Source organism: Oculina patagonica, chromosome 8, assembly GCF_052425735.1.
Source record: "Oculina patagonica isolate OP01 chromosome 8, crgOcupat, whole genome shotgun sequence".
Lineage (NCBI taxonomy): Eukaryota > Metazoa > Cnidaria > Anthozoa > Scleractinia > Oculinidae > Oculina > Oculina patagonica.
The window spans coordinates 16,686,422-16,699,968 of NC_135765.1; the positions used below are offsets into that span (position 1 = coordinate 16,686,422).

The window sequence follows — 13,547 nt, forward strand, 5'->3', positions numbered from 1 at the left end:
TAAGGCATTTTCTCCCCTTCCGATATACTAAACTGGAGATTGCAAGAGACTGATGACTCAGATTATTCTTCGTGAAAGTTGCTGACAGTCGTCTGACAGCACCCTTTTGCCTATAAACCAATCGCAATTTTCTTGCTGGTGCTGCGGGAAAAATGAATTCGTAAATTACAGATGGGAGCGCTGTCTGTATTATTTTCTACTTTCCTCCAGTTCCCCCTCGGCTGGTTCGTTCATTCGCATGTTTTTGATCATCCGAAACGTGTATTTTTTCGTATACGCTCTCCAGAATGGATGAATTCGTAAACGGACAACTACCAGGGAACAACTATCTTTGCTTATTAGGTATTCTCGAGGTGTGGACAGCATAACTGAACCTATACACAAAGTGAACAAAACTCACAAACTGACAAACTCGCAGTTGGCTTGATTGCTCCGTTAGCAGTGGGGCTAACCGTTAGCCGTAATATGGCCAAACATTTAGCCTTTAAGCGTAAAAACTGAAAAATTTTAACCGTTAGCCGCAAAATGTGTTAACCGTAACGGCTAAGCCAAGAAGTTCGGCCAACAGTCATTCAGGGGCGTAGCTAGCCTATAGGCCCGTAGGCCCGGGCCTACAAATTTTTCGACCCAATCGTTTTTTAAATGTATGATAGCAAAAATTCAGACTGAAAGGCTTTGAAGATAAAATAGAAAGCAATTTGTACTGACGTATCTTATCCTATTATTTTTTGCAACTACCCTTTCGCGATGAGATCAAGGCTCTGTCATCTAGTATGTGCAAACTTGGGGGACTTCCAGACTAGCCAGATAATAGACAAACGCACAATTGCATGAGTGAAAACTAGAGCTATTCCTTCCTATGAAAATGTTACATTTTAGGTGCTGTGAAATACATATAACACCAGCAGAAAGTGAAGGAAAAAAGCATTATCGAGAGTCCTGATCCAAAGAAACCTCCCTGGCGAACCTCCGATGTTTCCGCCCTAACCTTCTCGAAACGCAGCCCTTACGGGCCGATTGACCAGGCCTACAACTCTTTAAAAAGCTAGCTACGCCCCTGTCATTCGACCTGAAACTTTACCACCTCGTGGAAACTAGCGGCAAAATATCTTTTCTAAAATAGACAAGATTATTTTTTCATCCCAGCATGGTCCTAAGATCCTTAACCTGCGAGCAGGCTCTTTATTCGGGGGCAACGTGAATTGAACTCTTCGAGCGCCGAAGGCGCGAGTCTCGCTTCGCTCGCTGACTCGGACCTTCGTAGACTGTCCACAACCAGGTCTTTTTTTCAATGCAAAAAAACTGAAAGAATCGGCGAGCAAAGAGAACGTGAGCGCGAAGCGCGAAGGAGGGGGGTTTCGCTCCCCGCCCCCATCGCGCCTACTGTTTTGCGCTGGCGTCCAGTTCTCTCGCCGTTCCTTTCCCTGCGCTCATCGATGAAAATAATACGAAAAAATAGAGAGCTGTGAACAGTCTAGGGCCTTTGGCACTCGCCGGATCGCGACTTCGGCGCTCGAAGAGGTCGATATTCACGTTGCCCCCTTGACTTTTTAGACAAGGATTTTTTTGTTTTCAATCAATCAATCAATCAACTTTATTTGCCACTTAATCCTTTTTACATCAGTTAAAAGAAGAATATAGTAAATATTAAATAGCAGGAAGACCTCTGCAAGCTTGCTATCGCTTTTCTAAGGAGATCTCCCTCTTTCTACAAAGTGTATCAATTATTAATTAACTAATAATGGTGGCTTGACAACATGGAAGTGTAGCAACATTGTTTAATCATTAAAGAAATCAAGTAAACAGCTCCTATTTGTCCTTACGTTTTTCCCAGGTCAAAATCACATTCTTGTTGAACAAATTGCTTAATTTTCCTTGTAAAAATATACTTTGACTTAATATACTTAATTCGGTTTGTAAGCTGTTCCATATTTGTGCTCCTTTATATTTACATCCCGATAACTCGAACCTTCAATGGAAATCGAAAATGGTTCGAGTTATCGGGAGTTCGAGTTATTGAGGGTAAAATTAGTGAAAAATGGCCTGGAGGGGAATCGAAAATGGTTCGAGTTAGCGGGAGGTACGGTTCGAGTTATTGAGGGTTCGAGTTAGTGGGAGGTACGGTTCGAGTTAATGAGGGTTCGAGTTAGCGGGAGGTACGGTTTGAGTTATTGGGGGTTCGAGTTAGCGGGAGGTACGGTTTGAGTTATTGAGGGTTCGAGTTAGCGGGAGGTACGGTTTGAGTTATTGAGGGTTCGAGTTAGCGGGAGGTACGGTTCGAGTTATTGAGGGTTCGAGTTAGCGGGAGGTACGGTTCGAGTTATTGAGGGTTCGAGTTAGCGGGAGGTACGGTTCGAGTTATTGAGGGTTCGAGTTAGCGGGAGGTACGGTTCGAGTTATTGACGGAGGGTTCGAGTTAGCGGGAGGTACGGTTCGAGTTATTGAGGGTTCGAGTTAGCGGGAGGTACGGTTCGAGTTATTGAGGGTTCGAGTTAGCGGGATTCAACTAAATGAGAATTTTCCATAGTTTTGTTCTTTTGTAGTTTATCTGCAGTTTTCTTGATTATCAGGTATAATACATGTGAATTGTGTCATTTGTTGAAAAGTAGTCTTTAAATACTGAAGGTAAATTTTCATGCAAATAGGAATGCATAAATATGGCTATTTGGTAAAAAGTTTTCTCATACATTTTCAGAAGTCCTAATGATAGAAATAGTGGCCTTGACTCTTGTCTATATTTTGAGAATGTCATGATACTTCTGTTAACCGTTACGGAAACAAATTAACCGGTAGTCGTATAAAAGCCAAAATATATTAACCGTTTACGGTAAAAGCCACCACCCCATCGAGACCCTCTTTGTCAGGAGCCCGTAGATCACTGCACCGAAATCGGGTTCTAATTCCGTTCAAGCTTGAATTTTTTTCAGGCTCTCTTTTTGCAACTGCTTAAGTTACGAACCTAAACGTGATAATCTTTCATGTGTTGGATATATTTCTCCAGCAGTTCAAAGATATGACACTTTCATATCTTGGCACGTTCTACGGGTATATTGCGAACTCTAAAGCGACCAGTTCCCACTTGGCTTGATTGCTTAGTTGGTAGAGTTTGTGTTGTCAGTATCGTACTGAAGCGCCCTCGTTTGATAGACATTTGAGCGCTTTCGATTCCTATGAACGGTCTCATGTGGACCGGCGTAAACGATCATTGACAGTCACCGGACTCATGTGGAAGAAAACATTTGTACGCGTTTACAGACGTCGTACGTGTGGACATAGCCTAACTAAATCTTTGAAAGTGCTTAAGTGTCTACTCATTCTATGGGTTCCTAAACAGGGGAGAAAAAAATCAAATCTTGGCCAAGTTTTCGTTATATGAAAGTGTTTAAGAAACACCGGCTGTTTTTGTTTTAGGAAAATCACCCGCCAATTCCGTTTGTTTGTTTGAGTTTTGTCTGAGTCGTGACGTCACTTGTGTGCTTCGCTATAATAATAATAATAATATCTTTTATTTAGACACGATAAATTTACAGCATAGCTGATGTGGTCGTTTATTGCTTGAACCATTCAGGATTTATTAGAGTGAATTCGTGTAACCCGTTTTTTATATTCTAATGGCCGCGGCCGCACTTGAGAGTTAACTGGGTTAATTTTTTAGAAACCCGGTTAAAAATTTCCACAAAACTTAACTAGGTTAAAGTATGGTTACCAAAACTACCTCGGTCAAATATTTTTAGCGGCCGCATTACGATCAGACCAGACTGAAGTGATGCTATTTGAAAACAAGCAAAAGCGACCGGCTTTCATGATAATTTTATTACTTGCTCATTTCTTCTCCTGCTTTTAAGATTTATTGCAATGCATTCTCGGCTTACACCGCTCTATTTTTTTCGAATGCGTTCTACGCAAATTTCAAGCCCAGTTGTTTCGAATATGTTAATCTTCAGCAGTCGTTCATAAGGCTCATCGGCATATCGAAATCGCCTTCAAGGCCTTCAAGTGCACGTTTTTTCAAGGAATCGGCGAAGAGACGGAAGAGATCATCAGAACCATGAGAGCCCTGTCTGAGCCAAATAATCCGCATTTCTCTGGTGGTTCTAGAGGTTCTTAAAAGGAAAGGAAATTATAGAATTAGCCACAAATTGTGTCCGAACGCCATGTTTGCGTGTGATGGAAAATAATATATTCTCTTACATGGAGATGATTGACACATTTGACAAATAAAACAATAGTTGAATCTGATAAGGAACCACTAACCTGGTTAAAACGACCCAGAAAGGTAGTTTAGAATTAACCTAACCCAGTTAAAAAATCTTTTGTTCTTTGATTAATTTCCATGGGAACTGCTAACCTGGTTAAGAGTCGGTTAACTCTCCAAATACGCGGCCGCACTAGACATTTTTTAACCCGGTTAATTTTAATTGATTAATTGAAAATAACTCGGTTAACTCGCCGCGGCCAATGAGTGTCGTTAAATACCAACGAGGAAAAACAATAGAAAATTACGTGCGATAAAATAAACTGTTCTTAAAATTCTAATTTGTGTACATACCAGCATGTAATACGTCTGTCCCGCACACACCAGGTAGCATTTCTTTATTTCGAAAAACAACTTTAAGAATTTTTGTTCTTCTTTGTTTTTAGCACTTGTTTAATATATCTATTATCATTTTTTTAACTTATCTGTTGTTGTTGTTGTTTTTTTCCATATCATGGTTTTCCCGCCAGATTGGACTGTTGAACGGACAAAACTCGCTCCCACCTTGATCAATGAATAAAAAAAGAGTCGAATAACATATTTTTGTATGTATTTTCTGGTGTGTAAACAAGCAAGAAAGTCTATTGTTCTCCCACATAAGCATTTAAGAGCAATATCAAGTGATGATTATATATGATAAACAGCTAAAAGCAAATGGTCCGTAACGAGCTGCCTGCAGCGAGCCCGGGGGGGGGGGATACTCCCTATAATGGCCTATACGGGGAGGCTCCGCCCGAAAGGGGTCCCTTTTTCAGGCTCCAGGTATTTAAAAGGGTAGGGATTTCACAAGTTTAGGTATATGGAAGGGTAGGGAAATCTGACATTTTATGATATTTTAATAAGGCCTTTACATTAAATATTTTGAGCAGACGCAACTTTTGGCTGTATCGTCTTAATTTATTAAGCGCTACATAAAAATGACAAGAAAACCTCCCGTTTTAGGTAAATGTGATGTCGTCTAGGTATATGAAAGGGGTGCCTTTTTGAAATAAAAGGTATACAAAAGGGGTGCCTTTTCTATCAAAATGGTATATAAAAGGGTAAAGGGTTGGACTCTCCGGGCGGAGCCTCCCCGTACAAAACTTTTTTCGAGTACCCCCCTCCCCCCCCCCCCGGGGCAGCGAGTAACTCGGAGTTACATAAAGAAGTGAACTGTTTAAGCGTTGTTAATTGCTATTTCAGCTTGAGCAAATCATGATTGCTTGGATGCGAAGACGACGTGTAAGATTGCTTTGTATTTTCAGTTTTACCGTTTTACTCTATACAGTATACAACTCAAGGTTTGGAGCAGTGCAAACAAAGAGCATAGAAGGTAAGCCTCGAGAAATTTCTCAACCATGAAATGATAGACTGTGTTTGTCAAGTTCCTCTGCTTTCGAATTCGTTGTGGTATTTTGTTATCAAGCATACCAAATGGTGCTAAACAAGAAAGGGTGTTATCAGGTGGTTGTCCAGTTCGCAAACAATTTTTTAGGCACTGTTTACACGGACACGGTTTCATTTGTAACCGCATCGCTTTCGATGCGGTTACGCCTTTCGTTTACACGGCGCCGATCGAGACCACTACTGAAACCGGGTCGTTTTGAAAACGCTGTCAAAAGTGGAACGTTTTCAAAACGATACGGTTTCGTTGGACGTGTAAACGGTCAAAAACGACGAAACCGCATCGATTTGAAAACGGCAACGTATTTTGGCACGAATTGGCTGGCTCACGAAGGGTAAACACGGTGAAACACGCATAGAGAGCAGCGCTTGCTTAATACAATCACATTCGAAAACAGTCGGAAAATGGTTAAATAGGTTCCGTGTAAACACTTCGAAACCGTGTCGTTTTCGATGCGGTTTCGAGGTCAAATACGATGCACTTGACCGGCATTGTTGATGTGAAAATAACGTCAGTGACACGCTAAATGACAGAATAAGCTAATATAGATGTCACCAGTGCAAACAAATGACATAACGAAATGCTAAGAACACAATGGCAAGTACATCGCAATATGAAGAAAAAACGAAGCAGGCTTAGGGTTTCGTAAATTTGAATGAGCTTATATATGAATAAGCTTTATATATAAGAACAATGTCAATGTTGGATGGCTTTCGTTTTACTAAATAAATCCACTGGCATAATACTTAGTCGCATCGCGCAGAATCTAATCTACGCTATAAACGTTTCTAGAAACTAAGCGCTTTTTACTTGATATAAATTCCAACAATGTAAGATATTTGATTTTTATCAGCGTTAACGAGGTACGTGTCAACTGTTTTTAATTTATACGTACAGTAATTTGAATATTTAAGTACTACTGCCATTATTGTGTTTTAAGTCACGCCTGTTGCTCTAGAACATTCAAGCTCTTTATTATATGGCTACAATAGTACGCGCGCTCTGATTGGCTGCTGAGCGGGCATTATTTTCTTGTAATGACCGGGCATTATGAAAAATTTTCACGGCTCGGCGGTTTTAATATGGTTTTTTGAGTTGTGAGTAAAAGCTACTAGCGCAATTACGAGAACGACAATAAATACCGACAAAATGTAACTATTTTTTCAAAACAACTGAAAGAAAAATATTAGCATACCAATACTTCTTTAGTATGAGCGACGAAGAGAGCCACAGAGAGCGAAAGCGAGTTTCACCTCGGTGTTTTTTAGATATTTCAGTTTAGAATAGCGCTAAAAGGCCATATAATAAATAACTTATTAACCTCGTCCGTTCGGTCATTACAGGGGAATCTCAGACCTCGGCCTTGATGTATTGACCGAGCGATAGCGAGGTCAATACATCAAGGCCTCGGTCTGAGATTCCCCTGTAATGACCTCGCTCTCGGTTAATAAGTAGTATATATTGTCAGTTGACCTTGATGAGACACCCGAATTAATTATTTTTGAATTACGTAATTTATCGTTATATAATTATTTTCCTTTTCTCAGGAGCTAAGGATCTTACTACAACACAAAGTTATCATAGTGCCGTATTCTCAAAGTTCAATCTTTCAAATTTCAAGGTAAGTTGAGTGATTTCAATAAATAATACGCTACAAAACCCGCTGAAAGAAAGGTTGTGGGTTGGAAATTGCAGGCTGAACTTGTTTGCACATAAATTCAACCCCTCATACATAAGAACTCCTTCAGCATGACAAATTAGCGAAGTTAAAGCTCTGTTTCGGCGCGATTTTTGAAATTTCAATAGGACAGAGAAAACAGGAATTCAACCAAATAGATTTTTTTTTCGCAGAACAACTACATTTACCGAGAAAATTCAACTTAAGCAAAAAAAAAAATTGGGGCTAGGTGCACTTTAAAATTAATATTATACTTGATTTCCTTTTGGATTCAGTCTTAATTCAATTCGTAGTGGCGAAATTAAATTCGCCGTCCCAAAATATTATTAGCCATCGATCCAAGTTGAGTTTGTCCCCGAAACTCAATTCGCTGTCGTTAAGATTCGATTTGCTGTCTCCAATGATCATTTGCATTTGCTCAATACAATTTGAAGTCGCTTCACTGAATTCCCTGTCGCTAGAATGTATTAGTTCTAATAGCTACTACAAACTGAATTTAACTTCAAAATTCCTCATTGTTTCTTAATGAAGATAGCACAGTTTGGGTTAAATAAGTTCCTTCATTTTCCTTGAATGTAGCAAAAATAGCCACAGCGCAGTTTTTAAGATCCTTTTCATTTCACGCAACGCGGGAAGATAAATGATGCGAGAAGTACTGGAAAAATAAATGAAAAAAATACTGAATTTTTAATCTTTCGGATGTTTTGGTTTGTGTATCTTTCACTTTTGATGATTGAAAAATGAGTCATTGTCCTCTCTGCGGAGTCCCCTTTTAACCCCCTGACTCCTTAACGCGCCAACATGCGCCTCAATGACCATGTTTTCTCTACCTTTCTTGATTTCATCTCATAAGACTTGTAAATGTACTAGCCTCGACCCCCCCCCCCCCACCCTGGGGGTACTCAATATTATTTTATTCGTGAAGACCCCGCTCCTAGGGTCACACCCTTACCCTATTGTATACCATTTTTGACAAAAAAGGGTAACCCTTTCATATTACTGCTATAGAAGATGGTACCCCTTTTACATACCTGCAGTAGCGATAAACCCGCGAGTAAGAACCTAACAGTTAAGAACCTGCTTGGCTGAAATTTGCAATTTAGACCCCATATTTATAAGAACGTATTAAGCCTAAAATTTGAAAACAGGTACTTTTTTCTAAAATTGCATACAAATGTTTACTTTAAGAAAATAAGTTTGGACAAGGCTTTACTGTGCATGAGTACAATGTCATGTTTTGAATGATTACATAAACACTTGTGTGGTATGCAAATTTTATACAAATAAAAGGCTGAATATCACTGAAAGCTCTATTTACTACAAATTAAATTTTTCCTTAGAAAATAAGAACCTATGAAGAACCTTAATAGCCTAAATTTGTGTTAAATATTATTTATGTAAGAACCTGTTTGGGCTAACCTGGAAAAAACCTAGGTTCTTACTCGCGGGTTTTTACTGTACTTTATCTATTTTTGCAAACCCTTTTACCCGAATAACCTCCTTAAAATACATAGGGTCTGTTCGAGATACTTTAAAGACCATTTTAAATATCTAAACAAATACAATTTTCCCTACCATTTTCAATGCTGCAACTCGTGAAACCCCTACCCTTTTATATACCTAGAGCCTGAAAAAGGTGCCCCTTTTGAGCGGAGCCTTCCCGTATATCCCACTCAAGGGAGAGCTTCCCAGTCTCCCTCCACCCTCCACAACCCCCGTGATCCGGCGGGCTTGGCTGTGGAAGAAGAAAAATGGTTTTCATGTTCAAATAAGAGGTTAGAATTATGAGTGCAATCTCTCGAGATGACTGCCAACAAAAAGGTCTCTATGGCGTTTAATTGTCGTTTTCTTAGAAACCTTTAGGAGTTAATGGATTTAAAGTGTCTTGAGCTTAATGGTGAAGCGAGAAGGTGCTCGTTTTTTTCTTTAACGTTTTTATCATCGTTGACATTATGCTCCCAATACTTTCTTCAATCAGTCATCTTTTTTTAAATTTGTATTGCTTCTTTCGTTGTAGGACTTAAAAAGGTCTTCGATACAAAGATTTTGCAAACAGACCGGTCCACCAACTGAGCATGCACTATTTCACATATTGGTCAATCAGAGTTCTAAAATACTCTACTGTATCAATCCCAAATGTGCCAGTAGACAGTTGAGAGGACTAGTAACCCCCGGCCGGAAGGAGCAGCCACTAAGAAGATTCTCCAAACATGACCAAAATATCATGCTGAAAACATATTTCAAGTTTACGTTTGTTCGTGAACCTTTTGAACGCCTTCTATCTGCATGTTTATAAAGACAAGTTTGTCTATCCAAGACCAGAAGACCGTCTTTTGCTAGAGCTTTACGGAAGAGAAATTATGAGGAACTTCAGGCCGAATGCTTCCCAGCGTTCCCTTGAGCAGCTCAATGACATCACGTTCCGTGAGTTTGTGGAATACGTAGTTAAAAAAGGAAGCGAGTGGTCAAGCCCGGTAATGGACCGACACTGGGATAATTACGCGAACCAATGCGGAATGTGCGATATAGACTATGACTTTATAGGACATTTTGAAACTATGGAGCAAGACTTAGCAGATTTTATAAAGGCAGCAAGGTTATCCCCTAAGCATGCAGAACCGTTTGCAACGTTTAAGCACACCCCTTCTGATACATCGTCTTCATTACTTAAGTATTATTCGCAGATTCCTTTAGAGTGGATAGATGTCTTGGGACGGATATACAAGACAAGCTTTGACATGTTTGGATACAGTTTTCCAGGACCTTTAAAGAGTCTGTATGAAAATAACACGGTTATCTAATTTTCTTGTGTGGGGCTAAGTACTAGTGAGGTTCTACTGTATTTATTTTGGTAGAATGTGCTTTAATTTCACGTCTGACTTGGTCAGAATAAAATGGAATGAAATGGGATAGAATAGAACTTTATTTTACGTGTCACTCCACTTAGCTAAAAGCTACTTTGCAGGAAGCCAACAAATAAGAAAAAAAAATTAATAACAAAACAAAAGGAAATAGTTGTCCGTGTTATAAAAGGATATGTTAAAAAGTTAGTTCGTGTAATTAATTTAACGTTTTTCTGAGACGAGACCGTAGGCCGATTTGGCTTAAATCAGACGATATTCCGCCAGATTAATCATGATTATTCGGTGTTTTATTATTTAATAAATTGTAAACGGAACGCATTTTTACAGCTAGATAAACTGTTGTTATGCAGAGTTACGCAAGACGCCAGACGAATCTTGGCAACTTGCTATGTATTTCGTAAGGTGTCTGTGTGGATAAATAATAGAAAGCCACTTTGCCACTCTAGATCTAATTGGCTCACGTACGTAATTAAGGTGGCCCGCGGGTATTTATGAGGCTGACAGTTCCTTTTTTTAAGCGCGTTTTAAAACGGGAAAACGTGAAGCGATTGCTTAGATTTTTGAGAATCAGAAAAAATAATGCTTAAATTATATAAAATGATAAATTTTATGGCGATCAAACGCGATTTGTTAAAGTTATGAGTGATTTTTGGAAGCCTTCGTTTTTAATAAAATGCGATTATTTTTAAAATGCCACGGTGAATTTTTCTGTAATTACCCCAAAACGCTGCCAAACAGTTGAAATTTACTCACAACAACTTACAGGAAAATCCACTCCGTAGATTTCCTGAACGAGCGACATCTTTATTTTGCCTTTAAAAACTGTTGTGTTATGCGTCTGACTTGACCGTCGCATAAATGTGATACTTATACTAACCCAGTACCAGCCAGTTTTGAGTCTGATGTCACCTTAATCTTGTGTGTAAAAGTTAAAAAGATCGTGTGTATGCATCAAATGTTAGCAGTTAATAAAGATGGATGGTTTTCAGTCGAATTTTTGAAAATATCAAACAAATGACGTTATTTAGAATTGCGGAAAATTTGTCGATTTGTTTTTCATTTTTTTTTAAAGCTGCAGCTAGAACAGGATATTGCAAAGATTTGTGCCGAGTTTCAGCGTGTTCCTATCATACGGTTTGAAGAATTTCGGTCGGAAAGTCAGGTACATTTACTTTCCAAGTTCTAATCGCTTTGTAAACCTCGCATTTCGAATGAAATTATTCTGTTGTTGTTTGAAGAGAGGTGTTACTTCCAAGTTCCGCACGATCTTCTACCGTCAGGGAATACATGTGCAGGAACGGTATTTGTCATTTTAATAGTAACTATTTCAGACTGTGTTATTTCCAAGTGGCAGAAGATCGTGCGGAATTTGAAAGCAATGCCTCTCTTCGAAAACAACAGTATAATTTCATTCGAAATGCGGGGTTTACAAAGCGACCAAATCTTGGAAAGTAAATGCACCTGACTTTCCGACCGAAATTCACCGTGGCATTTTCAAAATAATCGCATTTTATTAAAAACGAAGGCTTCCAAAAATCGCTCATAACTTTAACAAATCGCGTTTGATCGCCATAAAATTTATCATTTTATATAATTTAAGCATTATTTTTTCAGATTCTCAAAAATCTAAGCAATTGCTTCACGTTTTCCCGTTTTAAAACGCGATTAAAAAAGGAACTGTCAGCCTCATAAATACCCGCGGGCCACCTTAAGCTTTCCCACGGTTTATTTGTGCAGTACCAAAGAGTATTGTTTTAAAAAAAGTTGCTTCCCGTTGAAAGAGCACTCTTAAAATCTGGTCAAAGTAATTCACTTTTCCTTCATTCGTCGTGAAAAGTCAACCTTTCCGATTTTGTGGTTTTAAACCCATCGGTGACTTTAGATTGGCTAGGACTTGCTGTTGCACTTGTACTTGTAACGTTTAAAGGGTTTACCAATGAACAAATTCGCGTCGTTTTGACGTCAAAATTGATCGCCATGGCAACGTCAAAAGTTGTCAAGGACACCCTATTTTTGACCTTTTGAAGCTAATAACTTTAAAACTATTCAGTAAAAGTTTAGATTTTAATATGTTTTTTTCTAATCAGCATAAGACACATTCGTACAAACTTTGAAAGCAACACATGGTTGAACGACTGATCACACAATGAGTCATGGGTGGAGACGCTTTACATAAAGGTATGATGGGTAACAAAGTACTTTAAGAAAGGGGCAAAATTTCCCTGATTGTACCGTTTAAGATATGACAATCGTTGCAGTGCGAAATAGAACACTACTCCGATCTTAGGTAAGCCAGGAACAAATTGATATACAATGCGTCATTCATTTTCGCCAACTTCAATGCTTCCACTTAATTTCTAACTTTAAGTTAGCAATTAAGTGGAAGCATATAATGTCTTTAACGAGTCGATAGTCTTACACTAAAGACTTTTTCCTTGAAGCAAAGAAATATTTTAGATGTTTATTGTGTTGCTACAAACTGCAGACCGCAAGGCTCTTGGTCCTCAAAGTTGTTCGACATGTTCAATGTCAAGTCATATGGTCGCAAATCTGTGGGACGGCCCACAAAAGTCAGGGACTCCGTAGAGGGGTTCCCTAGAAGTTCATATCATAACAAGTAGGGGTGGGGGTGGTCTCCACAAGTTTATAACACCATTTTTCATGCCTGATCATTCTCGACAACCAACACAGGATGAGGACGCTTTCTTTTTCTACACGCGTGCGAACCTAAACGAGAACTTGACGGCCAAAAAAAATTAGCGTTTTGTCCTGAACACCCCAAGTGAGACTAAAATCCATAATTTACGTAACCGGCTAAGCGAGACGACGAGCATCCACTCCCCTCTCAAATGAGAGTCTCTCCCATTCATTCATCTTCTGAAGGATAACTGAAAGTTTTACCGAGAATGGTAATCACCCTTTTGTTTCATTCTTAGGTTGGTAGCAACAAAACATTCCAGAAATATATCCATTTGAACACTCGAAGATAAATTTCATATCTCCAAGCAACCATGTAATATTCTGTTTATTATATAAACCTACTAATTAGATGTTTTGTGACGTTTTTCCGAAGATTGCCGACCATTTTCCGAAGATTTCCGAAGATTTGCCAATTGTTGTCCGAAGGTCGTACGAATGTTTCCGAACATTTTCCGAACTTTTCCGAAAATGCCCGAAGATATCCGAAGATTGCCGAGGAAGATCCGAAGATGTTTCGACTTAATATCGATTTACTTTGGCTCTTTCAGCATTGAAACAGGGCAAACTTGTCAGAAAATGTTTCGAAATCGATATCTTCACATGTGAAAATAACATGTTATTTTCACGTGTGAAGATATGATTTTTTCGCGCGAAAGATTCCCTGGT

The 13,547-nt window shown here is 39.0% G+C and overlaps 1 pseudogene across 1 annotated transcript; it reads left to right on the forward strand.

The window, feature by feature from the left end:
* The first annotated feature begins 5,449 nt into the window (after positions 1-5,449).
* LOC144664182 (carbohydrate sulfotransferase 11-like) lies at positions 5,450-11,666 on the forward strand (annotated as a pseudogene). The gene is made up of 3 exons (XR_013572758.1): positions 5,450-5,567; positions 7,187-7,260; positions 9,335-11,666. The product of XR_013572758.1 is annotated as a carbohydrate sulfotransferase 11-like (transcript).
* Positions 11,667-13,547: the final 1,881 nt, after the last annotated feature.